Source organism: Pristiophorus japonicus, chromosome 17, assembly GCF_044704955.1.
Source record: "Pristiophorus japonicus isolate sPriJap1 chromosome 17, sPriJap1.hap1, whole genome shotgun sequence".
NCBI lineage: Eukaryota > Metazoa > Chordata > Chondrichthyes > Pristiophoridae > Pristiophorus > Pristiophorus japonicus.
The window spans coordinates 29,915,917-29,941,185 of record NC_091993.1 but is presented as its reverse complement, the minus strand read 5'-3'; positions in this window follow the sequence as shown (position 1 = coordinate 29,941,185).

Sequence of the window (25,269 nt, the reverse complement as noted above, 5' to 3'; positions counted from 1 at the left end):
ACATTAAACCGAGGCCCCGTCTGCCCTCTCAGGTGGACATAAAGGATCCCAGGGCACTATTTTGAAGAAGAGCAGGGGAGTTATCCCCGGTGTCCTGGGGCCAATATTTATCCCTCAATCAATATAACAAAAACAGGTTACCTGGTCATTATCACAATGTTGTTTGTGGGAGCTTGCTGTACACAAATTGGCTGCCATGTTTCCCACATTACAACAGTGACCACACTCCCAAAATACTTCATTGGCTGGAAAGCGCTTTGAGACGTCTGGTGGTCGTGGAAGGTGCTATATAAATGCAAGTCTTTTTTTTCTTTATATAAATGTGAGTTGTTGTGGATTTCCCCTCTAGTCTCCTGAAGGTGCTGACCCCTTGAAGGAAATGGTTCTGTGGGTCCCTCTAGTACCTCACTTAACTGCCCTTCCTTCATGTGTGAGCCACCCCTCCCCCCGCCCCACCCTACTCCCCTCCCCAGTGGCTGGGCGGGCACCTGCGCGCTCCATTTAGGAACAGGGTGATCCAGACTAGGAAAGTCCCAGGCTCTGTCCCTGGCCTACGTTCGGGTAGCTGGTCCGAGGTCATGGTGAAATGCTGGGCTTAGCCTCAGTGCCCTAAGGCTAGGGGGAGGTCAGCCTGGGCTCCCAGTCTTGAGCGCCACCCAGTGACACCTACTGCAAATGGTATGCATGTGTGCGCCAGGTGATGCACTCCACGGTCAAATAGAAGGTCGACTACCCTGGTCACACACAAAACCTTGGCCACTTTGAATTAAGGAAAAGAAAGACTTGCATTTATATAGCGCCTTTCATGACCTCAAGATGTCCCAAAACGCTTTACAGCCAATTGGAGTGTAGTCACTGTATAATGTCTTATCTGAAAGAAACCACCTCCATCAATGCAGCGCTCCCTCAGCACTACACCTCCAACAGTGAGCACTTCCTCAGTACAGCCCCTCCGACAGTGCAGCGCTCCCTCAGTACTGCCCCTCCGACAGTACAGCGCTCCCTCAGTACTGCCCCTCCGACAGTGCAGCGCTCCCTCAGTACTACCCCTCTGACATTACGGAACTCCCTCAGTACTGCCCCTCCCTCAGTACTGCCCCTCTGACATTACGGAACTCCTTCAGTACTGCCCCTCCGACAGTACGGCGCTCCCTCAGTACTGCCCCTCTGACATTACGGAACTCCCTCAGTACTGCCCCTCCGACCGTACGGCGCTCCCTCAGTACTGCCCCTCTGACATTACGGAACTCTCTCAGTACTGCCCCTCCGACAGTACGGCGCTCCCTCAGTACTGCCCCTCCGACAGTGCAGCACTCCCTCAGTACTGCCCCTCCGATAGTGCGGCGCTCCCTCAGTACTGCCCCTCCGACAGTGCGGCGCTGCCTCAGTATTGCCCCTCCGACAATGTAGCACTCCCTCAGCACTGCCCCTCCGACAGTGTGGCGCTCCCTCAGTACTGCCCCTTCGACAGTGCGGCGCTGCCTCAGTATTGCCCTTCCGACACTGCAGCACTCCCTCAGCACTGCCCCTCCGACAGTGCCATGCGCCCTCAGTACTGGCACTGGGCGGATGATCTGCTTCCACAAGAGTTCACAGATGTTCCAATGAAGGACCCGATGTTCCAGTCCTGAACTCCAGTTGAAGGGTGGAAGATGCCTGTGCGTGATTTTTAAAAAATGTGTGGTGGCCGTTGCACATCAGCCACCACATGGGCTCGACAGAGCTAGGCCTTTATCCAGTGGCAAGGGTTACCCAGGACGACTGAAGACCAGCTCTGTTGCACAGACCTAGTGCGCACACATAACGCAGTGTGGGCTGACCCGTGCTGCCCCTGGGCCCTCGGCTCTTCTGGGCCCCGTACCCTCATCTGTTGCACCTCCACCACGACCTCGCGCTACTCCTCCGCCATAAACCAGTGCAGGATGTGGACCGCCTATGATGATGATTAAACCAGAGGGGGATAGGCACCCCTTTGGAAATGGTCTGCTAACAGATGCATCCACGGAGAGGATCCTTGTGATGAAAGGCGGGGCGGTGGGGAAAGAGTTAACTGCGACCAGCAAGCAGCGAGTAACTTTGTTGTCGAGTTTCCCTGAATGATCAGGAGGCTTCGGTTAATTTTTCACCCCGGATTAGTGGCGAGGTGGCGTCGATTCTCTGAACCGACAAATGCCTCCTGCACCCGAGGAATACTCCAAGTAACTGATTGCGGAGAGCTTACAGAGCACTTTAATCACACTGGCAATGAAGCGCGGTGAGCAATAATCCACACTAAGTACACAAGGCATGAAAGTCTTGTACAATGTGTTTATAGCTCTGCTGTGGCTGGCTGGCTCCGAGATACACCTCCTCAGATGGCACGTTTAATTACTGCTGTCGCATTGATTGCAATTTAAACTCAAACAACCACATCGACTTTTAGAAGCATTAAATGTCAACCTGCCAAATCTGCGCGGCGGATCTCGGGGACATTACTGAGCCAGCTATCAGATGCTGCATAAGTACATTTTGGTTCAATTCACTGTCTGTTCGCGGGTCTAGAGTTAACCTCCTGGGGAGCGGTGTTAACCAACTAGCAGGGGGTCACTGGCTGGAATCTAGGCACCCACCCCTCCCTCACTATCATTCCCAACATTTTCATAGAATGATACGGCACAGAAGGAGGCCATTCGGCCCATCGTGCCTGTGCAGGCTCTTTGGTAGAGCGATCCAATCAGTCCCACTCCCCTAATCTTTCCCCACAGCTCTGCAATTTTTTTCCTTTTCAAGTATTTATCAAATTTCCTTTCAAAAGTTACTATTGAATCTGCTCCCACCGCCCTTTCAGGCAGCGCGTTCCCGTTCACAACAACTCGCTGAGTAAAAACATTCTCCACCTCTCCCCCCTCTGGTTCTCCAGCCAATTATCTTAAATCTGTGTCCCTCTGGTTACCGACCCTTCTGCCAACGGGAACAGCGTCTCCTTATTTATTCGATCAAAACCCTTCATGATTTTGGACTCATCGCTCCAGTTTTGTCCAATCAATATGAAGATTAAAATTGCCCGTGATTATTGCTGAATCTTTCTTACAAACCTCCATTATTTCTTGATTTATATCCTGTGCTACAGAGTGGCAACTGTTTGGGGGCCTGTAGACCACTCCGACCAGTGACTGCTTTCCCTTATTACTTCTTATCTCCACCCAAACTGATTTTACATCTTGATCTTCTGAGCCAATATCATTTCTCATGAATCCGACAGGTGTAGCTTCTACTGGCTTCCAGCTGCAGGTCTGTGAAACAACAGCAACATTAAAGTGGCTTCTCGGGCAGAGGAAGTAAGAAGCAAAACATAAAATCAATTGGTGAGTGGGTCAGTGAGCAAGTGCTTGCTGAGTGTGTGCCTTTCAAAGCCAGTGGCTCAAAGGTTCACCAGACAGATCCCTGGGACGAGAGGGTTGTCCTATGAGGAGAGATTGAGTAGATTGGGCCGATACTCTCTGGAGTTAAGACAAATGAGAGGTGATCTCATTGCAACATACAAGATTCTGAAGGGGATTGACAGGGTAGATGCTGAGAGGATGTTTCCCCCGGGCTAGAGTGTTTAGAACCAGGGGTCACAGTCTCGGGATAAGGGATCGACCATTTAGGACTGAGATCAGGAGAAATGTCTTCATTCAGACGGTTGTGACTCATTGAAATTCTCTACCCCAGTATTCTCAAGACTGACCCTTCCGACCCGCCCATCCCCCCGACCCTTCCAAACCTTCCCCTTCCCACCCCTTCCGATCCCCCCCACACCCTAACCCTTCCGATCTCCACCCCGCCCCCCCGAACATTGTGATCGCCCCCCCCTCGCCGACACTTCAGATCACTCCCTCCCACCCCGACTGCGGCCTGGTGCCAAAGGCCTACCCCGCCCCCCTCTCCCAGCCCCACACCTCCCCACACCTGAAAGCAGTTAAGAAATCTGGGGCTCTCTCCCTAAAAGGCTGTGGGTGCTAGGAGTCATTTGGAGCTTTCGAGACTATTTGGTGGAGCAGATTCAAGGGGCTGAATGGCCACCTCCAGTTCCTAAAGCACACCAATATGAACTCTTACAACAGTGACCACACTTCAAAAGTACTTCATTGGCTGTAAAGCGCTTTGAGATATCACGGCACTATTTCTAAGAAGAGCAAGGGAGTTATCCCCAGCGTCCTGGCCAATATTTATCCCTCAATCATAGAATTACATCGAATATACAGCACAGAAACAGGCCGTTCGGCCCAATCAGTCCATGCCAGCGTTTATGCTCCACTCGAGCCTCCTCCCGTCTTTCCTCATCTAAATCTATCAGCATAACCCTCTATTCCCTTCTCCCTCGTATGCTTGTCTAGCCTTCCCTTAAATGCATCGACACTATTCGCTTCAACCACTCCCTGTGGCAGCGAGTTCCACATTCTCATCACTCTCTGGGTAAAGAGGTTTCTCCTGAATTCCCTATTGGATTTCTTGGTGACTATCTTATATTGATGGCCTCTAGTTATGCTCTTTCCCACAAGTGGAAACATTCTCTCTGTATCCACTCTATCAAAACCTTTCATCATTGTAAAAACCTCTATTAGGTCACCCCTCAGCCTTCTTTTTTGAAGAGAAAAGAGACACACCCTGTTCATCCTTCCCTGATATGTATACCCTCGCATTTCTGGTATGATCCTTGTAAATCTTCTCTGCACCCTCTCCAGTGCCTCTATATCCTTTTTATAATATGGCGACCAGAACTGTACGCAATGCTCCAAGTGTGGTCTAACTAAGGTTCGATACAGGTTTAGCATAACTTCCCTATTTTTCAATTCTATCCCTCTAGAAATAAACCCTAGTGCTTGGTTTGCTTTTATAATGGCTTCGCAACTTTTAGTGATTTTGTATCCGAGATCTCTGTGTTCTACCCCACTCAGACTTGTACCCTGCAAGTAATACGTGACCTCCCTATTCTACCTACCAAAATATAATACCTCACATTTATCTGTGTTGAACTTCATTTGCCAATGAATGCCCATTCTGCAAGTTTATTAATGTCCTCCTGTAATTTGTTGCAGCCCTCCTCAGTATTGACTATCCCCCAATTTGGTGTCAACCACAAATTTAGAAATTGTGTATTTATTCCAAAGTCTAAATCGTTAATATAAATTGTGAACAACAGTGGTCCCAGCAACATCACTAAAAACAGATGATCTGGTCATTATCACATTGCTGTGTGTGGGAGCTTGCTGTACGCAAATTGGCTGCTGTGTTTCCCACATTACAACAGTGACTACACTTCAAAAAGTACTTCATTGGCTGTAAAGCGCTTTGAGGTCCTGCAAGGCGCTATAGAAATGCAAGTCTTTGTTGCTCTCTTCCTTTCTCTTTTTCTTATTCTGTCTTTCTTTCCCACTCTCCTTTCTATCTATCCTGTGTCAGCATTTGTCAAACAGAAGAGGGTTTTTCAGTAGTGCTGGTTTCCCTTTAGGAGCTATTTGTTACAAACAATTCTTACACCCAGTTAACTGCAACAACCGGGTGAGTCCCTGACATAAGCAATTTGGTTAAGAGCTGCTTTGTTTGATGGAGAACATTCTGCTTAAGTGGAATTGATTAATCTTGTTCCACTCGATAACATTATTGTCATTTTACAAAATACAGCAAAAAGCTGTTTAATGCTCGGTGTTTGCACAGAGCTATTGGTTCTGAAGCTTATGAGTGTAGACTTGCTACACAGAGAGGAGAACTTGTCTTCAATCTGATTTCCTGATGTGCTTTTAAGGCTTTGCGTAATGCCGTAAATTTTCTGCTTTCGAAATCAGAGCAACTCATATCGCGGGGACATGACCCATTTTTTAAAAGCTGACAAACCCGCCCCCTCAATTGCCCTCCCCCCCGCCCCCCACCGCCTCCCCACCCCTCCTGATGGTGCTGACTCAGGCTGGGATACAATTACATAAGAGCATAAGAAATAGGAGCAGGAGTAGGCCGTCTGGTCCCTCGAGCCTGCTCCGCCATTCAATAAGATCATGGCTGATCTTATCATGGACTCAGCTCTCCTTCCCTGCCTGCTCTCCATAACCCTCAACTCCCTTATTGCTCAAAAATCTGTCTATCTCTGCCTTAAATATATTCAATGACCCAGCCTCCACAGCTCTCTGGGGCAGAGAATTCCATGGATTTACAACCCTCTGAGGGAAGAAATTCCTCCTCATCTCAGTTTTAAATGGGCGGCCCCTTATTCTATGTTCCCTAGTTTTAGTTTCTCCTATGAGTGGAACTATCCTCTCTGAATCCATCTTGTCGAGCCCCTCATTATCTTATATGTTTCGATCAGATCACCTCTCATTCTTCTGAACTCCAATGAATATAGGCCCAACCTACTCAACCCATCTTAATAAGTCAACCTACTCATCTCTGAATCAACCTAGTGAACCTTCACTGAACAGCCTCCAATGCAAGTATATCCTTCCTTAAATACAGAGACCAAAACTGTACACAGTACTCTAGGTGTGACCTCACCAATATGACAGATAATCTGTTTTTGTGATGTTGATTGAGTGATAAATATTGACTCCAGGACACTGGGGATAGCTCCCCTGCTCTTCTTCGAAATAGTGCCATGGGACCTTTTACATCCACCTGAGAGGGCAGACGGGGCCTCGGTTTAATGGCTCATCCGAAAGATGGCACCTCCAACAGTGCAGAACTCCCTCAGCACTGAACTGGGAGTGTCAGTATGGATTTTTCGTACTCAAGTCCCTGAGCCAACAGCGGGCAGTTTTCTTCTTGATAAAATGCATTACGTTTGTCAGTAGCTGCTCTTCCCGCTCTGCCCTGACTCTAACTGCATACTAATTATGCAATGTACGCAAATACTGCACTTTGATGGAGGAGTGCTATAATGACAAGTTGCTAATTGTCTTTAAATATGCTTTGCTGGTCTGAATTGCTACTTGGTGGAATAAACAGTCTGCGTGCTGTTTATGAGCATATTTATTGTGCAACATCCCCACCGACACCTGGGAGTCCCTGGCCAAAGACCGCCCTAAGTGGAGGAAGAGCATCTGCGAGGGTGCTGAGCACCTCGAGTCTCGTCGCCGAGAGCATGCAGAAAACAAGCGCAGGCAGCGGCAAACCAGACTCCCCACCCACCCTTTCCTTCAACGTCTGTCTGTCCCACCTGTGATAGAGACTGTAATTCCCGCATTGGACTGTTCAGTCACCTAAGAACTCACTTTTAGAGTGAAAGCAAGTCTTCCTCGATTTCGAGGGACTGCCTACGATTTACTGTAAAACATAGAAACATAGAAAATAGGTGCAGGAGTAGGCCATTTGGCCCTTCGAGCCTGCACCACCATTCAATAAGATCATGGCTGATCTTTCACCTCAGTACCCCTTTCCTGCTTTCTCTCCATACCTGATCCCTTTAGCCATAAGGGCCACATATATCCAACAAACTGGCATCATCAACTCTCTGCGGCAGGGAATTCCACAGGTTAACAACTCTCTGAGTGAAGAAGTTTCTCCTCATCTCAGTCCTAAATGGCTTACCCCTTATCCTTAGACTGTGTCCTCTGGTTCTGGACTTCCCCAACATCGGGAACATTCTTCCTGCATCTAACCTGTCCAGTCCCGTCAGAATTTTATATGTTCTATGAGATGCCCTCTCATCCTTATAAAGGCCCAGTCGATCCAGTCTCTCCTCATATGTCAGACCAGCCATTCCGGGAAACAGTCTGGTGAACCTTCGCTGTACTCTTTCAATAGCAAGAACGTCCTTCCTCAGATTAGGAGACCAAAACTGAACACAATATTCCAGGTGAGGCCTCACCAAGGCCCTGTACAACTGCAGTAAGACCTCCCTGCTCTTATACTCAAAACCCCTAGCTATGAAGGCCAACATCCATTTGCCTTCTTCACCGCCTGCTGTACCTGCATGCCAACTTTCAATGACTGATGTACCATGACACCCAGGTCTCGTTGCACCTCTCCTTTTCCTAATCTGCCGCCATTCAGATAATATTCTGCCTTCACGTTTTTGCCCCCAAAGTGGATAACCTCACATTTATCCACATTGTACTGCATCTGCCATGCATTTGCCCACTCACCTAACCTGTCCAAGTCACTCTGCAGCCTCTTAGCATCCTCCTCGCAGCTCACAACGCCACCCAGTTTAGTGTCATCTGCAAACTTGGAGATATTACACTCAATTCCTTCATCCAAATCATTGATTTATATTGTAAAGAGCTGGGGTCCCAGCACTGAGCCCTGCGGCATCCCACTAGTCACTGCCTGCTATTCTGAAAAGGACCCATTTATACCGACTCTCTGCTTCCTGTCTGCCAACCAGTTCTCTATCCACGTCAGTAAATTACCCCCAATACCATGTGCTTTAATTTTGCACACCAACCTCTTGTGTGGGACTTTGTCAAAAGCCTTTTGAAAGTCCAAATACACTACATCCACTGGTTCTCCCTTGTTCACTCTACTAGTCACATCTTCAAAAAATTCCAGATTTGTCAAGCATGATTTCCCCTTCATAAATCCATGTTAACTTAGACTAATCCTGTCACTGCTTTCCAAATGCGCTGCTATTTCATCTTTAATAATTGATTCCAACATTTTCCCCACTACTGATGTCAGGCTAACCGGTCTATAATTACCCGTTTTCTCTCTCCCTCCTTTTTTAAAAACTGGTGTTACATTAGCTACCCTCCAGTCCAAAGGAACTGATCCAGAGTCGATAGACTGTTGGAAAATGTTCACCAATGCAGCCACCATTTCGAGGGCCACTTCCTTAAGTAGTCTGGGATGCAGACTATCAGGCCCCAGGGATTTATCGGTCTTCAATCCCATCAATTTCCCCAACACAATTTCCCGCCTAATAAGGATATCCTTCAGTTCCTCCTTCTCACTAGACCCTCGGTCCCCTAGTACTTCCGGAAGGTCATTCGTGTCTTCCTTCGTGAAGACAGAACCAAAATATTTGTTCAACTGGTCTGCCATTTCTTTGTTCCCCATTATAAATTCACCTCAATCTGACTGCAAGGGACCTACGTTTGTCTTCACTAATCTTTTTCTCTTCACATATCTATAGAAGCTTTTGCAGTCAGTTTTTATGTTCCCGGCAAGTTTCCTCTCATACTCTATTTTCCCCCTCCTACTTGAACCCTTTGTCCTCCTCTGCTGAATTCTAAATTTCTCCCAGTCCTCAGGTTTGCTGCTTTTTCTGGCCAATTTATATGCCTTTTCCTTGGATTTAACATTATCCTTAATTTCGCTTGTTAGCCATGGTTGAGCCACCTTCCCCGTTTTATTTTTACTCCAGACAGAGATGTACAATTGTTGAAGTTCATCCATGTGATCTTTAAATATTTGCCATTGCCTATCCACCATCAACCCTTTAAGTGTCATTTGCCAGTCTATTCTAGTCAATTCACGTCTCATACCATCGAAGTTACCTTTCCTTAAGGTCAGGACCCTAGTCTCTGAATTAACGGTGTCACTCTCCATCTTAATAAGGAATTCTACCATATTATGGTCACTTTACCCCAAGGGGCCTCGCACAACAAGATTGCTAATTAGTCCTTTCTCATTACACATCACCCAGTCTAGGATGGCCAGCCCACTAGTTGGTTCCTCAACATATTGGTCCAGAAAACCATCCCTAATACACTCAAGGAAATCTCCTCCATCGTATTGCTACCAGTTTGGTTAGCCCAATCTATATGTAGATTAAAGTCGCCCATGATAACTGCTGTACCTTTATTGCACGCATCCCTAATTTCTTGTTTGGTGCTGTCCCCAACCTCACTACTACTGTTTGGTGGTCTGTACGCAACTCCCACTAGCGTTTTCTGCCCTTTGGTATTCCGCAGCTCCACACATACAGATTCCACATCATCCAAGCTAATGTCCTTCCATACTATTGTGTTAATTTCTTCTTTAACCAGCAACGCTACTGTTGTGTATCTGTAAAGCATGCACTCCCATATGCCGCCACCAGGGAGCGCATCCCCTGAAGTCCCAAGGGATTCCAGCATCTCTTGGGAGCACTGTATATAAGCCAGCCCCTCAGGTCTGTTCCTCACTCTGAAGTGTCTTAATAAAGACTGAGGTCACTGTTACTTTAACCTCCCTGTGAGCAGTCTCATCTGTATTAGGAACACAATAACTGGCGACGAGTATACGAATCCAGCACAAAGATGCAGCAAACTGTGGGCATCCTGGAGAAGTTCTCGGAGGGTGAGGACTGGGAAGCCTATGTCGAACGGCTAGACCAGTACTTTGTAGCCAACAAGCTGGACAGAGAAGTAAGCACTGCAAAAAGGAGAGCGGTCCTCCTCACAGTCTGCGGGGCACCGATCTACAACCTCATGAAGAATCTTCTGGCTCCGGTGAAACCCACAGATAAGTCATAAGAGGAGCTGTGTACACTGGTTCGGGAGCATCTTAACCCAAGGGAGAGTGTGCTGATGTCGAGGTATCGGTTCTACACGTGCCAGCGATCTGAAGGTCAGGAAGTGGCGGGCTATGTCGCCGAGCTAAGGCGACTTGCAGGACAATGTGAGTTTGATGGCTACCTGGAGCAGATGCTCAGAGACTTTTTTGTACTGGGCAATGGCCACGAGACCATCCTTCGAAAACTTTTGACTGTAGAGTCACCGACCCTCAGCAAGGCCATTGCGATAGCACAGGCGTTTATGTCCACCAGTGATAACACCAAACAAATCTCTCAGCAAACAAGTGCTAGCAATGGTCATAAAATAACTAGAACTGTGTTTGCGAGCAGAAATGTACAGGGCAGAAACCACGAGTCTGCAACTGCCAGCAGGCCTCAGGTGACCCAGATGACTCAGAGTCTGCAACAAAGGATGAATGCAAGGCAATTCACACCTTGTTGGCTTTGTGGAGGCTTCCATTCAGCCTATTCATGCTGCTTCAAAGGGTATGTTTGCAAGAGCTGTGGAACAATGGGGCACCACCAATGAGCTTGCAGACGAGCTGCAAGCTCTGCAAAACCTGCTAACCACCACGTGGCAGAGGAAGATCGGTCCATGGTGGATCAAAGCAATTTCGAGCCTCAGAGAGAGGAGGCAGATGCTGAAGTACATGGGGTGCACACATTTTCGACAAAATGTCCATCTATAATGTTAAATGTAAAATTGAATAGCTTAACCGTAGCCATGGAACTGGACACTGGCGCTAGCCAATCCATCATGAGTAAAAAGATGTTTGAGAGACTGTGGTGCAACAAGGCACTCAGACCAACCCTGAACCCCATCCACATGAAACTGAGAACATGCACCAAAGAGCTCATCACTGCCCTGGGCAGCGCCATGGTCAAGGTCACCTACGAGGGCATGGTGTATGAACTGCCAGTCTGGATTGTCCCGGGCGATGGCCCCACACTGCTTGGAAGGAGCTGGCTGAGCAAAATCCGCTGGAACTGGGATGACATCCAAGGGCTATCATATGTCGGCGAGGCCTTATATACCCAGGTTCTTAACAAATTTCCTTCCCTTTTTGAGCCAGGTATTTTCCGGGATGAAGGTGCAGATTCTCTTGGTCCCAGAGGCACGACCCATTCACCACAAGGCGCGAGCGGTACCTCACATGATGAGGGAGAGAGTGGAAATCGAGCTGGACAGGCTGCAATGCGAGGGCATCATCTCCCCAGTGGAATTCAGCGAGTGGGCCAGCCCGATTGTTCAAGTACTCAAAAGTGATGGCACGTTCAGGATTTGCAGCGATTATAAAGTAACTATTAATTGTTTCTTGCTACAGAACCAGTATCCACTACCTAAGACAGACGACCTATTTGCAACGCTGGCAGGAGGCAAGACGTTCACCAAGCTCGACCTGACTTCGGCCTACATGACGCAGGAGCTGGAGGAGTCTTCGAAGGGCCTCACCTGCATCAACACGCACAAGGGACTGTTCATCTACAACAGATGCCCGTTTGGAATTCTGTTGGTTGCAGCGATCTTCCAGAGAAACATGGAGAGCCTACTTAAGTCGGTACCACGCACGGTGGTTTTGCAGGATGACATATATGTCACGGATCGGGACACCTACAAAACCTGGAGGAGGTCCTCCAGCGACTGGATCGCGTAGGGCTGCGGCTGAAGAGGTCGAAATGCATCTTCATGACAACAGAAATGGAGTTTTTGGGGAGAAAGATCGCGGCGGACGGCATTCGGCCCACAGACGCCAAGACAGAGGCTATCAGGAATGCGCCCAGGCCACAGAACATCACGGAGCTGCGGTCGTTCCTGGGACTCCTCAACTATTTTGGTAACTTCCTACCGGGGTTAAGCACCCTCTTAGAGCCCCTACACGTGTTATTGCGTAAAGGTGAGAACTGGATATGGGGTAAAAAAACAAGTAATTGCTTTTGAGAAAGCCAGAAACATTTTATGCTCCAACAAGCTGTTTGTATTGTATAACCCGTGTAAAAGACTTGTGTTAGCATGTCGTCGTACGGAGTCGGGTGTGTATTACAACAAGCTAACGTTGCGGGGAAGTTGCAACCTGTCACCTATGCCTCCAGGAGCTTGTCAAAGGTCGAGAGGGCCTTCAGCATGATTGAGAAAGAGGCATTAGCGTGTGTGTTCGGGGTAAAGAAAATGCATCAGTACCTGTTTGGCCTCAAATTTGAGTTGGAAACCGATCACAAGCCCCTCATATCCCTGTTCGCTGAAAACAAGGGGATAAGTACTAATGCCTCAGCCCGCATACAAAGGTGGGCACTCGCGCTATCAGCGTATAACTAAACCATCCGCCACAGGCCAGGCACCGAGAACTGTGCGGATGCTCTCAGTTGACTACCATGGCCCATCACAGGGGTGGAAATGGTGCAGCCTGCAAACTTGTTGATGGTGGCGCAGCCCGCAGACTTGTTGATGGTCATGGAAGCGTTTGAAAATGATAAATCACCTGTCACGGCCCGCCAGATTAGGACTTGGCCCAGCCAAGATCCTCTGCTGTCCCTAGTAAAAAACTGTGTACTGCATGGGAGCTGGGCCAGCAGCCCCGTTGAAATGCAAGAGCTAATCAAGCCATTTCAGCGGCGATGAGCTGTCCATTCAGGCAGACTACCTGTAGTGGGGTAACCACGTAGTGCTACCCAAAAAGGGCAGGGAGACGTTCATCTCGGATCTCCACAGCACACACCCGGGTACAGTAATGATGAAAGCGATAGCCAGATCCCACGTGTGGTGGCCCGGTATCGACTCTGACTTAGAGTCCTGTGTACAGCAATGTTGCATGTGTGCTCAGTTGAGCAACGAGCCCAGAGAGGCACTACTAAGTTTGTGGTCCTTGCCCTCCAGACCATGGTCGAGGATCCATGTCGACTATGCGAGCCCATTTCTCTGTAAAATGTTCCAGGTGGTGGTGGATGCATTTTCAAAATGGATTGAATGTGAAATAATGTCGGGAAGCACCGCCACCGCCACCATTGAAAGCCTGAGGGCCATGTTTGCCACCCACGGCCTGTCTGATATACTGGTTAGTGACAACGGGGCATGTGCCGAATTTAAAGAATTCATGACCCGCAATGGGATCAAACCTGTCACCTCGGCCCCGTTTAAATCAGCTTCCAATGGGCAGGCAGGGCGGGCAGTACAAACAAACAGAGCTTTAAATGAGTCACAGAAGGCTCACTCCAAACCCGCCTGTCCCGAGTACTGCTCAGCTACTGCACGAGACCCCACTCGCTCACAGGGGGTGGCCTCGGCTGAGCTGCTCATGAAAAGGACACTTAAAACCAGACTCTCGCTGGTCCACCCCAAACTGCATGATCAGGTAGAGAGCAGGCAGCAGCAACAAAATGCAAACGATGGTCGCGCCACTCTGTCACAGGAAATTGATCTGAATGACCCTGTTTATGTGCTAAACTATGGACATGGTCCCAAGTGGATCGCGGGCACGGTGATAGCTAAAGAAGGTGTTTGTAGTCAAGCTAGACAATGGACAAATTTGCAGAAAGCACCTGGACCAAACGAGACTGTGGTTCACAGACTGCCCTGAACAACCCACAGCAGACACCACCTTTTGCGAGCCCACAACACAAACCCAAAGGATCAATGACACCACTCCGGACTAGGAAATTGACTCCCAACAGCCCAGCAAGGCCAGGCTCACCCAGCAGCCCTGCAGGGCCAACAACACGCCAGCCCAGCGAGGGCACAGCCAACACACCAGAACAGACATTTGTACCGAGGTGGTCCACCAGGGAAAGAAAGGCTCCCGACCGCCTCACCTTGTAAATTGTTTTCACTTTGACTTTGGGGGTGGGGTGATGTTGTGTATCTGTAAAGCATGCACTCCCATATTCCGCCACCAGGGAGCGCATCCCCTGACGTCCCATGGGCTCCCAGCATCCCTTGGGAGCACTGTATATAAGCCGGTCCCTAAGGCCTGTTCCTCACTCTGGAGTGTCTTAATAAAGACTGAGGTCACTGTTACTTTAACCTCCCTGTGTGCAGTTTCATCTGTGTTAGGAATACAATAGCTACCCCACCTCCTCTTCCTTTCTGTCTATCCTTCCTGAATGTTGAATACCCCTGGATATTGAGTTCCCAGCCTTGGTCACCCTGTAGCCATGTCTCCGTGATGCCAATGATATCATATTCATTAATTGCTGCCTGTGCAGTTAATTCGTCCACCTTATTACGAATACTCCTCGCATTGAGGCACAGAGCCTTCAGGCTTGTCTTTTTAACACACTTTGCCCTTTTAGAATTTTGCTGCAATGTGGCCCTTTTTGATTTTTGCCTTGGGTTTCTCTGCCCTCCACTTTTACTTTTCTTCTTTTTATCTTTTGCTTCTGCCCCTATTTTACTTCCCTCTGTCTCCCTGCATAGATTCCCATCCCCCTGCCATATTAGTTTAACCCCTCCCCAACAGCACTAGCAAACACTCTCTCTAGGACATTGGTTCCGGTCCTGCCCAGGTACAGTGTTTGCTTCCCTCCAGGATGTTGTAAACCTCATCATCATAGGCAGTCCCTCGAAAGAGGATGACTTGCTTCCACACCAAAAGGGATGAGTTCACTGATGTTTCTATGGAGGACCCGATATTCCAGTCCTGAACTCCAGGGGTGGAAGATGTCTGTGCGTGGATTTTTTTAACGTGTGGTGACCGTTGCACATCAGCCACCACACGGACTTGACAGAGCTAGGTCTTGGTCCAGTGGCAAGGATTAACCAGGACGAATGGAGACCTGCTCTGCTGCACGGACCTAGTGCGCACACATATCGCAGTGTGGGCTGGACTGAGCTGCCCCTGGGCCCTCGCCTCCTCTGGGCCGCAAACCACTCGAAGAATGATAACGCCAATCACTCGCCATCCGACTCTTGATTCCTGGGAACGTCAGACACTTAACACGGTTTCTATGTCAGACGGCAGACAGGCAACATTCAGTCCCAGGCTCTTTCTGTTCCCGAAGCCTCGCCCTTGTCCCGGAGCTGCAATGGTTCCCTGTGCGCGCACGCTGAGCGATTCCGTCACTATGATAAGGATGTGGTTTTTAGCGCTGCAAACATGGGGAACATGGGCACGAGATTATCTCTGTAACCCCCTCCAGCCCTCCGAGATCTCAGCGCTCCTCCAATTCTGGCCCTAAGGGGTCGAACGGCCTACTCCTGCTCTTAATTCTTATGTTCTAACATTTCTCCTCATTTCAGTGCTAAATGGCCGACCCCTTATTCTGAGACTGTGACCCCTGGTTCTAGACTCTCCAGCCAGGGGGAACATCCTGTCGGCATTAAGCCAAAGCTCAAAACTTGGTCAGACTGGTGTGCTGTTGCCCTGGGCTCTCAACTGACAGAACTCATAGGCCACACGATACTTTCGATATGAAGTGAACGTCCCTCTATGGTACCAGCCAGCTCATTACATTTTCAACTACGCTCTCATTAAAAAGTTAAGCTTAGGTTAGCTGCATTGTAAATTGGTGATTAACTATAACCGTGCGTACAGATTAATTAAAGCTCGGCAAAAATTACCTCGCACCTAATTAACATCCCCTGCTATCAAGCTCATCAGTCTGGCCAGCGCCTCCCGGAACAGGGAACACAACTCGAACCTCATTTATTACACACAAACAGCTTCTTGCTCGCTGCGTCTGAGCTCCCGATAAATAAAACCAATTGTTATCATCATAGGCAGTCCCTCGAAATCGAGGAAGACTTGCTTCCACTCCAAAAGTGAGTTCTCAGGTGACTGAACAGTCCAATATGGGAATTACAGTCTCTGTCACAGGTGGGACAGACAGTGGTTGAAGGAAGGGGTGAGTGGGGAGTCTGGTTTGCCGTTCGCTCCTTCCGCTGCCTGTGCTTGGTTTCTGCATGCTCTCGGCGACGAGACCCGAGGTGCTCAGTGCCCTCCCAGGTGCACTTCCTCCACTAAGGGTGGTCTTTGGCCAGGGACTCCCAGGTGTCGGTGGGGATGTTGCACTTTATCAGGGAGGCTTTGAGGGTGTACTTGTAATGTTTCCTCTGCTCACCTGGGGCTCGCCTGCCGTGTAGGAGTTCCAAGTAAACACATTAAATGACCAGTGTTGATTTTAAGTCAGTCTGCCTGTTTGACAATGGATTGGAATATTGGCTTCCAGTCCGGCAACGCCTCAAATTTAAAATTCTGATCCTTGTGTTTAAATCCCTTGCAGCACACCCACCCCCCCACCCCCCTATCTCTGTAACCTCCTCCAGCCCTACAACCCTCCCTATGTCTGTAACCTCTTCCAGCCCTACAACCCTCCGCGATCTCTGCATTCCTCCAATTCTGGCCTCTTGCTCGATTTTCTTAGCTTCATTATTGGCGGCCATGCCTTCAGCTGCCTGGACCCCAAGCTCTGGAATTCCCTCCCTAATCCTCTCCACCTCTCTCTCCTCCTTGAATTATCACCTTACAACACCTTAAAAGCTCTTTTCCCAAGCTTTTGGCCACCTGTTCTTAGCTCTCCTTATGTGCTCGGTGTCAAATTCTGTCCGATAATCGCTCCTGTGGAGCACCTACATTAAAGACGCTGTAAAAATTCAAATTTGTTGTTATTGGTTGTTTGGTTACCCGCCTCAGTCGCTCGTTGCTGTCTGTGGGATCTTGCTGTGTGCAAAATGGCCACCACATTTGCATATATAAGATTGGGGCTGAATTCGCGGCCCTATACGGGTGGGCACGAGGTGCACACATGCCTCGTGGGGGCCCCTGCAAGTTCCGGGTTTATAGGGATTCCCTTCTTTGATTGGTTGGGCCAGCCCATGTGATCCCAGGGGTGCTTGTGAAGCGCCTGCATCCCTGGGATATGTGGCCTGTACCCGCGGGTCCCTGGAGAGGCCCAGGAGCGCGAGCCTCTGTACCTCCATACCCCCCGGACCACCAGGTAGATTTGCGGGAAGCCTTCGACCACAATTTCTACCCCAATGTTACTTTAGATTAAACAGTGGGAGCAGCCACAAGGGCAAACGAGTTCAAACGGCTAAAAGGGTCAGGACTGGTATCGGGAAATTCTTCTCCGTACAAATACCGATCGGCGTGCGGAACGGATAGAGCAGGGGATCGTTTAACAAGCCATCGGATGCTACAAAGAGACAACGTTAGGATATCTCTGCGTGGATGAATTAAGGTGGGACAAATAGCATTCCTCATCCATAAATATCTTGTGATCTTCGGAACAGGCAGAGAATATCAAAGTAACTCATTGTTTGTGAAATGCTTTGAGGGATCTCTGAGCAACGTGATGAAGGCACTACATAAATCCCCGTGTTCCTCGTTCCTTATGACTGGCTCTTGCCTTCACGTGACAAGATATTTTTATAACTGCTGATGTATTTCTCGTGATGTGACAGCGGGACTGGCCGAAACTGAGGAAGGAAATGAGAAATCAGTCGAGAAGAAAGAAAGACTTGCATTTATATAGTGCCTTTCACGACTACTGGACGTCTCAAAGCGCTTTACAGCCAATGAAGTACTTTTGGAGTGTAGTCACTGCTGTAATGGAGGAAACACAGCAGCCAATTTGCGTACAGAAAGCTCCCACAAACAGCAATGTGATAATGACCAGATAATCTGTTTTTTTGTTATGTTGATTGAGGAATAAATATTGGCTCCAGGACACTGGGGTTAACTCCTCTGCTCTTCTTCCAAATAGTGCCGTGGGATCTTTTACGCCCACCTGAGAGAGCAGACGGGGCCTCGGTTTAACGTCGCATCCAAAAGACGATACCTCCGACTGCAGCGCTCCCTCAGTACTGCCCCTCCGATAGTGCGGCGCTCCCTCAGTACTGCCCCTCCGACAGTGCAGCACTCCCTCAGTACTGCCCCTCTGACAGTGCAGTGCTCCCTCAGTATTGCCCCTCCGACAGTGCAGCACTCCCTCAGTACTGCCCCTCTGACAGTGCAGCGCTTCCTCAGTATTGCCCCTCCAACAGTGCAACACTCCCTCAGTACTGCCCGTCCGATAGTGCAACACTCCCTCAGTACTGCCCCTCCGACAGTGCGGCGCTCCCTCAGTACTGCCCCTCCGACAGTGCGGCACTCCCTCAGTACTGCCGCTCTGACAGTGCAGCACTCCCTCAGTACTGCCCCTCCGACAGTGCGGCACTCCCTCAGTACTGCCACTCCGACAGTGCGGCACTTCCTCAGTACTGCCGCTCCGACAGTCCGGCACTCCCTCAGTACTGCCCCTCCGACAGTGCAACACTCCCTCAGTACTGCCCCTCCGACAGTGTGGCACTCCATCAGTACTGCCCCTCCGACAGTGCAGCACTCCCTCAGTACTGCCCCTCCGACAGTGTAGTACTCCCTCAGTACTGCCCCTCTGACAGTGTGGCACTCCCTCAGTACTGCATTGGAGTATCAGCCTGGAGAGTTCCACCATGATGGCCACCCAGTGACAGCTGCTGTAAATTGGGCGAGGGTAGAGTCAGGTGGGACAGTGAGGCCTCCTCCACCGAACACCCACCGAGGCTCACTACAGGTGAAGTACTGAGATGGAACCTGGAGAGTATGTGTCAACACACCAGAGACTTCAGCGCATAATTTAGACTGACACTACAGTGTAGTACTGAGGGAGGGCTGCACTGTCGGAGGGGCAATCTTCCAGATGAGACATTAAGAAAGAAAGAACTTGCATTTATACAGCGCCTTTATTTATCCCTCAATCAGCATAACAGAAAAACAGATTATCTGGTCATTATCACATTGCTGTTTGTGGGAGCTTGCTGTGCACAAATTGGCTGCCGTGTTTCCCACAATACAACAGTGAGTACACTTCGAAAAAGTACTTCATTGGCTATAAAGCGCTTTGGGAAGTGCTGAGGTTGTGAAAGGCGCTATATAAATGCAAGTCTTTTTCTTTTTCTTTCTGTATACCGTAATATGGATGGAATATTACTCCGCTGGAGAGTTCATCAATCGGGAGCAGCGGGACACCTGAAAGCGCTTTGACAGCCAATGAAGTGCTTTTGGAGTGTGGTCACTGTTGTAATGTGGGAAATGATGAAGGCCACTGCTGTGGAAAGGCAAAGCAGAACCTTCCCTCCCAGCTCACCTGAGAGAAATCTAGATCATTTGGCCTCACATGACAATCTGTCGACCTGCCCTCTAAATATAAAACCACCCCCCAAACAAAAGCCAGGACTCAACACTAACACCACCTCAGACTTAACTATAATCATCATCATCATAGGCAGTCCCTCGAAATCGAGGAAGACTTGCTTCCACTCTAAAAATGAGTTCTTAGGTGACTGAACAGTCCAATACGGGAATTACAGTCCCTGTCACAGGTGGGACAGACAGTGGTTGGAGGAAAGGGTGGGTGGGACTGGTTTGCTGCATGCTCCTTCCGCTGCCTGCGCTTGTTTTCTGCATACTCTCGGCGACGAGACTCGAGGAGCTCAGCTCCCTCCCGGATGCACTTCCTCCACTTAGGGTGGTCTTTGGCCACGGTCTCGCTGGTGTCGGTGGGGATGTTGCATTTTATCAGGGAGGCTTTGAAGGTGTCCTTGTAACGTTTCCTCTGCCCACCTTGGGCTCGCTTGCCGTGTAGGAGTTCCGAGTAGAGCACTTACTTTGGGAGTCTCGTGGACAATGTGGCCTGCCCAACGGAGCTGGTCGAGTGTGGTCAGTGCTTCGATGCTGGGGATCTTGGCCGGATCGAGGACACTGACAGTGGTTAAACATAATGGAGGGCCGACAGAAACATTATTTAAACACCCTTAAACGGTTAGGAAAATGGTCCCTCTCTGCCTTTTGTTTCTAAAGTGCTTCTCAATTCTATTCATCTGTACCATGAGCGGGGTGATTCTAAGCTCAAGGGCTCAGCAACACTTGATCCGCTGCTGATTATTTGTTCCCTGGCAAGTTGTATGTCTTTAATGAACTGCCTCTGCTTGCTCGAATTCCGCCCGAAAATTAAGCGAGTCCTTTGTTTTCCCCACTCGGAACCCTCGCACCCCCCCCCCCCCGCACTACCTGCCTTGCGGCTCGCTTGCCAATCGCCGCAGGGCGCTGGAACGCCCAGGACAATGCAGCTCATTGTTGCTGCCAGAAATGTTTCAGGAATCAGGCGTTTAACAAGAACAAAAGGGAATTAATTGGCGGTTTGGGCCCAACTGGGACTCGCTGTGAGAAATTAACAACTTCTCATCAACAGACACAAACACAGAGAGCCCTTGAGTGAATTGCTTTGGAGACCCAGGCGCTTGGTGGCAAGAGATACAGAAAGGGGCACCGCAAGAGAAAAAAAAAATAAGACCATCTGTACGTTTTGTTTCCTCTGTGGATAGGGGAAGGAAAGAAAGAGAGAACAGCGCAGGGGAACATGGCATAAGAGGGCCTGATAAGTAAGGGAGGAGGAGAGGTTGGGGGAGACACCCATAACGCCAGGAATTTCTGCATCTAATCCAGTGAGACCCAGCGTGACATGCTATCTCACTAAGCCCACATAAAGAATAGAAAATCACTTGCATTAGCATCTGAAAAAAGCCAAAAGGATTTGGGGTCTATGCACTCCAAAGACTGCAAATTCTGATTTGAAGGGATATTTAGCCTCCCATTCAGCCTGGGACAAAAGGCCCAGCTCTTGGTCTAACTGTGCTATAGCCCCCTGTCTCTGACCACGGCCTGAGGTCGTGTAACTCCATCACAGAGCTCATTTGTTCCCGTGTTTACTTAAACTGTCCCTTCCAATCCCCTCCCCACCCGCCAGCCGGCCCACCCTCCCGGTGAGGATTTGCGTTTCTTGGGACAGATTACTAACGGCAATACGGTGAGATGGGGAGGGAGAGAGTGAGACAGAGAGAGAGAGAGAGAGAGCAATCTGTCAGATCTATCGTAATCAAAGTAATTAGAATAATCCCCCTGCAGATTGAAAAGAGGGATTTTTTCTTTTTTTCTCTTGCTGACATTTTTGTAAAGTTTCATTCTCGAAGAGCTGTTCATAAACCTCACAAAACCAACTGAAAGGAGAGAAAAAAAATAACAGAAGTGTTATTGGCTCATTAGCACCAAAACTCTCACAATTCTTAACCGCATATGGCTTAATTTCTCAAGGAACTTGCAGCCCAGTGCCTGTTTGTCTGAGGCTGTTCATCCGCCCCCACCCCCCTCCACTCCCTCCCCAACCTCCCGTGGTGCCCAAATAAACACTAGCCTCCTTTGAGACGCTATAGTTTTTTTTTGTTGTTTCCCCTGTCATGGTTAGATAAGGAAACCTTTGATGAGGAAAGGAGACTTCTGCTGCCTAATCTGATGCTGTCAGCTTTACAGAAGCGTTGCACTGTGTCTGCAGGGAGCAGTAATTACATAGGAGGATTATAGGCCGTAAACCTTACATACATTCTGCTTTCATAAGCAAGGCAGCACAAAAGCCTCAGTAAACACAAGATCAGACCTGCAGTGTATCAAGGCTAAGGGAAGCTGCAAGAAATTATCATATAGCAAAGATGGGAGGTGACAGAATTAATATAAGGGTTGCTTCGTGCCAATCCCTCATTTTTCAAAAAGCAAAAATCTCAATAACTGCATCATCTTAGAAACATAGAGACATAGAAAATAGGTGCAGGAGTAGACCATTCGGCCCTTCGAGCCTGCACCACCATTCAATAAGATCATGGCTGATCATTCACCTCAGTACCCCTTTCCTACTTCCTCTCCATACCCCTTGATCCCTTTAGCCGTAAGGGCCATATCTAACTCTCTCTTGAATATATCCAATGAACTGGCATCAACAACTCTCTGCGGCAGAGAATTCCACAGGTTCACCACTCTCTGAGTGAAGACGTTTCTCCTCATCTCGGTCCTAAATGGCCTACCCCTTATCCTTAGACTGTGACCCCTGGTTCTGGACTTTCCCATCATCTTATTCCAAATCGTCTTGTGCTTTCTGGGCAAACTGAGATTGTTTTATTTTGCAATAAACATTCATCCCGTGAATGGACCGCAGCTATTGAGAAAAGCAGAGGATGTCCTTCCCAGTACTACAACAGCAACTACGCTTCAAAACACACTCCATTGGCCGCGAAGGGCTCTTTTGGGATGTCCTGAGGGCATTGAAAGGCGCCATCTAAATGCAAGTTCAAGTTCTTTCATCTCTGCGCTCCTGCAGTTCTGCCCTCTTTCGCATCCCCTGATTTTATCCGCCCCACCATTGGTGGCCGTGCCTTCTGTTGCCTGGGCCCCAAGCTCTGGAACTTTAAATAAATGGCAATTTAAATATAATAATAAGGCTGGACACCTCACATTTAACCACGATTTTAAATGTAACCCTGGCCAGCTGGGTTTCCCAGGTCTCGGGAAACCCGGTAGCTAAAGGGAGGTGTGGATTACTGGATCCAGGAGATAAACCCGAAACCCCTTCCTGAACCTCTCCACCTCTCTACCTCTCTTTCCTTCTTTAAGATGCTCCTTAAAACTTAACTCTTTGATCAAGCTCTTGGTCACCTGTCCCTAATTTCTCCTTATGCAGCTCGGTGTCAAATTGTTTACCTCATAATACTCCTGTGAAGCACCGTGGGACCTTTCACTATGTTAAAGGCGCTATATAAATAAAAGTTATTGTTGTTTTAAAAGTAAGGTGCGATTTCATAGATTTTGGCGAATGCGTATTGTCAAATTTGAGTTGCCTACTCTGGTTGGGCATATTCCTGGAGGTTTCATCACATGATCTCCTTCCCACAGCCAATGGGAACTGAGACAGGCTCTATGTTACCTGACTGGATCACCCTTGACCCTTGATAATAACTGAAAGTGTTCAAAGAAAAAGAACATTTTGTTCAGCATTCCTCTGATTTTCCGCCCAGGTTTTTGACCCCAGCAATGTCCTGGACATTGACCCTGCAGTGTCGGCCGTGGCTCAGTGGGCAGCACACTCTCATCTCTGAGTCAGAAGTTGTGGGTTCAAGTCCCACTCCCGGCTGACACTCCCAGTGCAGTGCTGAGGGAGTGCGGCACTGTCAGAGGGGCAGTGCTGAGGGAGTGTTGCACTGTCGAAGGTGCCGTCTTTCAGAAGCGATGTTAAACTTAGGCCTTGTCTGTTCTCTCTCAGGTGGATGTAAAAGATCCCATGGCACAATTCCGAAGAAGAGCAGGGGGAGTTATCCCTGGTGTCCTGGGGCCAATATTTATCCCTCAATCAACATAACACAAAAAAACTCAGATTAGCTGGTCGTTATCACATTGCTGTTTGTGGGAGCTTGCTGTGTGCAAATTGGCTGCCGCGTTTCCCACATTACAACAGTGACTGCATTTCAAAAAGTACTTCATTGGCTGTAATGTACTGAGGTTGTGAAAGGCGCTACAGAAATGCAAGTCTTTCTTTCTATTGAACGTGCTTTCCCCCACCCCCTCGGGCAGAGTGTTGGAGTTGATCTCTGTAATCTCCTCCAGCCCCACAACCCCCCGAGATATCTGCGCTCCTCTAATTCTGCCCTCCTGAGCATCCCTGATTATAATCGCTCAACCATCGGTGGCCGTAACTTCTGTTGCCTGGGCCCCAAGCTCTGGAACTCCCTGCCTAAACCTCTCCGCCTCTCTACCTCTCAAACCTACCTCTCTGACCAAGCTTTTGCTCACCTGCCCTAATTTCCCCTTATGTGGCTCGGTGTAAAATTCTTTGTTTTATAACGCTCCTGTGAAGCGCCTTGCGACGTTTCACTACGTTAAAAGGTGCTATATAAATACAAGTTGTTGTTGTCATGAGAGGTGGGTCAGGCAGACAGTGGGGGTGGCAGCGAGGAGCACAGCAAAAAACCAGCTGCTCTCGGGTTGACGAGAAGACAGGAGTGACTCCGAGCTTGATGTGAAGAGAATGTGCTCTGGGAACATAATGTACCTCAAACTGTCAATTTAGAAAAGGGCTTTTGCCTCCCTAATTCAATACTCAGCATTTAATTGCACGCCGGTTGCATTTCGATAAGGATTAGTTGGCGAGGCGTCTTTCAGGACCTGCCCTGGGCTTACAAAGCGTTATTAAGCGCAGTTAGCGAGGAGAGCTGGTGACTGATAGGCCTCCCCCTCAATTTGGCCGCCGGAATATTAGTCGCCATGCCAACGCATCAATAAAAATTAAAGGGGACGGAGGAACACTGGGAAGACTGTTAGGAGGCATCAGTCTCAATTATTCGGCTAATTACAAGCTCAGGGTAACGACTCCAAGCTCCCCCCCCCCCAGTCCGTGCCTTCCCTTTTATCCCCCAGTCTCCACTCTGCAAACACCCACAGCTGCTGCAACAACCACCTGCATTTATATAGCCCCTTGATTGCTGTAAAACATCCCAAGGAGCAACTATCAAACAAAAATTGACACCGACCCACGTAAGGAGATATTAGGGACAGGTGGCCTCTCTCTTCTTCTCAGGCCATCCCCTGGAGTCGAGGATGACTTGCTTCCACACTAACACGAGTTCTCAGGTGATGGATGAGTCCAGTGTGGGACCCACAGTCTCTGTCACAGGTGGGGCAGGCGGTGGTTGGAGGGACGGGTGGGTGGGGTGCTTGGCTTGTCGTGCGCTCCTTCCACTGTTTGTATTTGGCTTCTGCGTGCTCCCAGTGAAGAGACTCGAGGTGATCGGCGCCCTCCAGCATGCTTCTCCTCCACTTTGGGCGGTCTTGGGCCAGGGATTCCCAGGTGTCGATGGGGATGTTGCATTTTTTCAAGGAGGCTTTGAGGGTGTCCTTGAAGCGTTCGCTCTGCCCTCCTGGGGCTCGCCTGCAGTGACTGAGCTCGGAGTAGAGCACTTGTTACGGGTGTCTAATCATCACAAGAATCCTCCT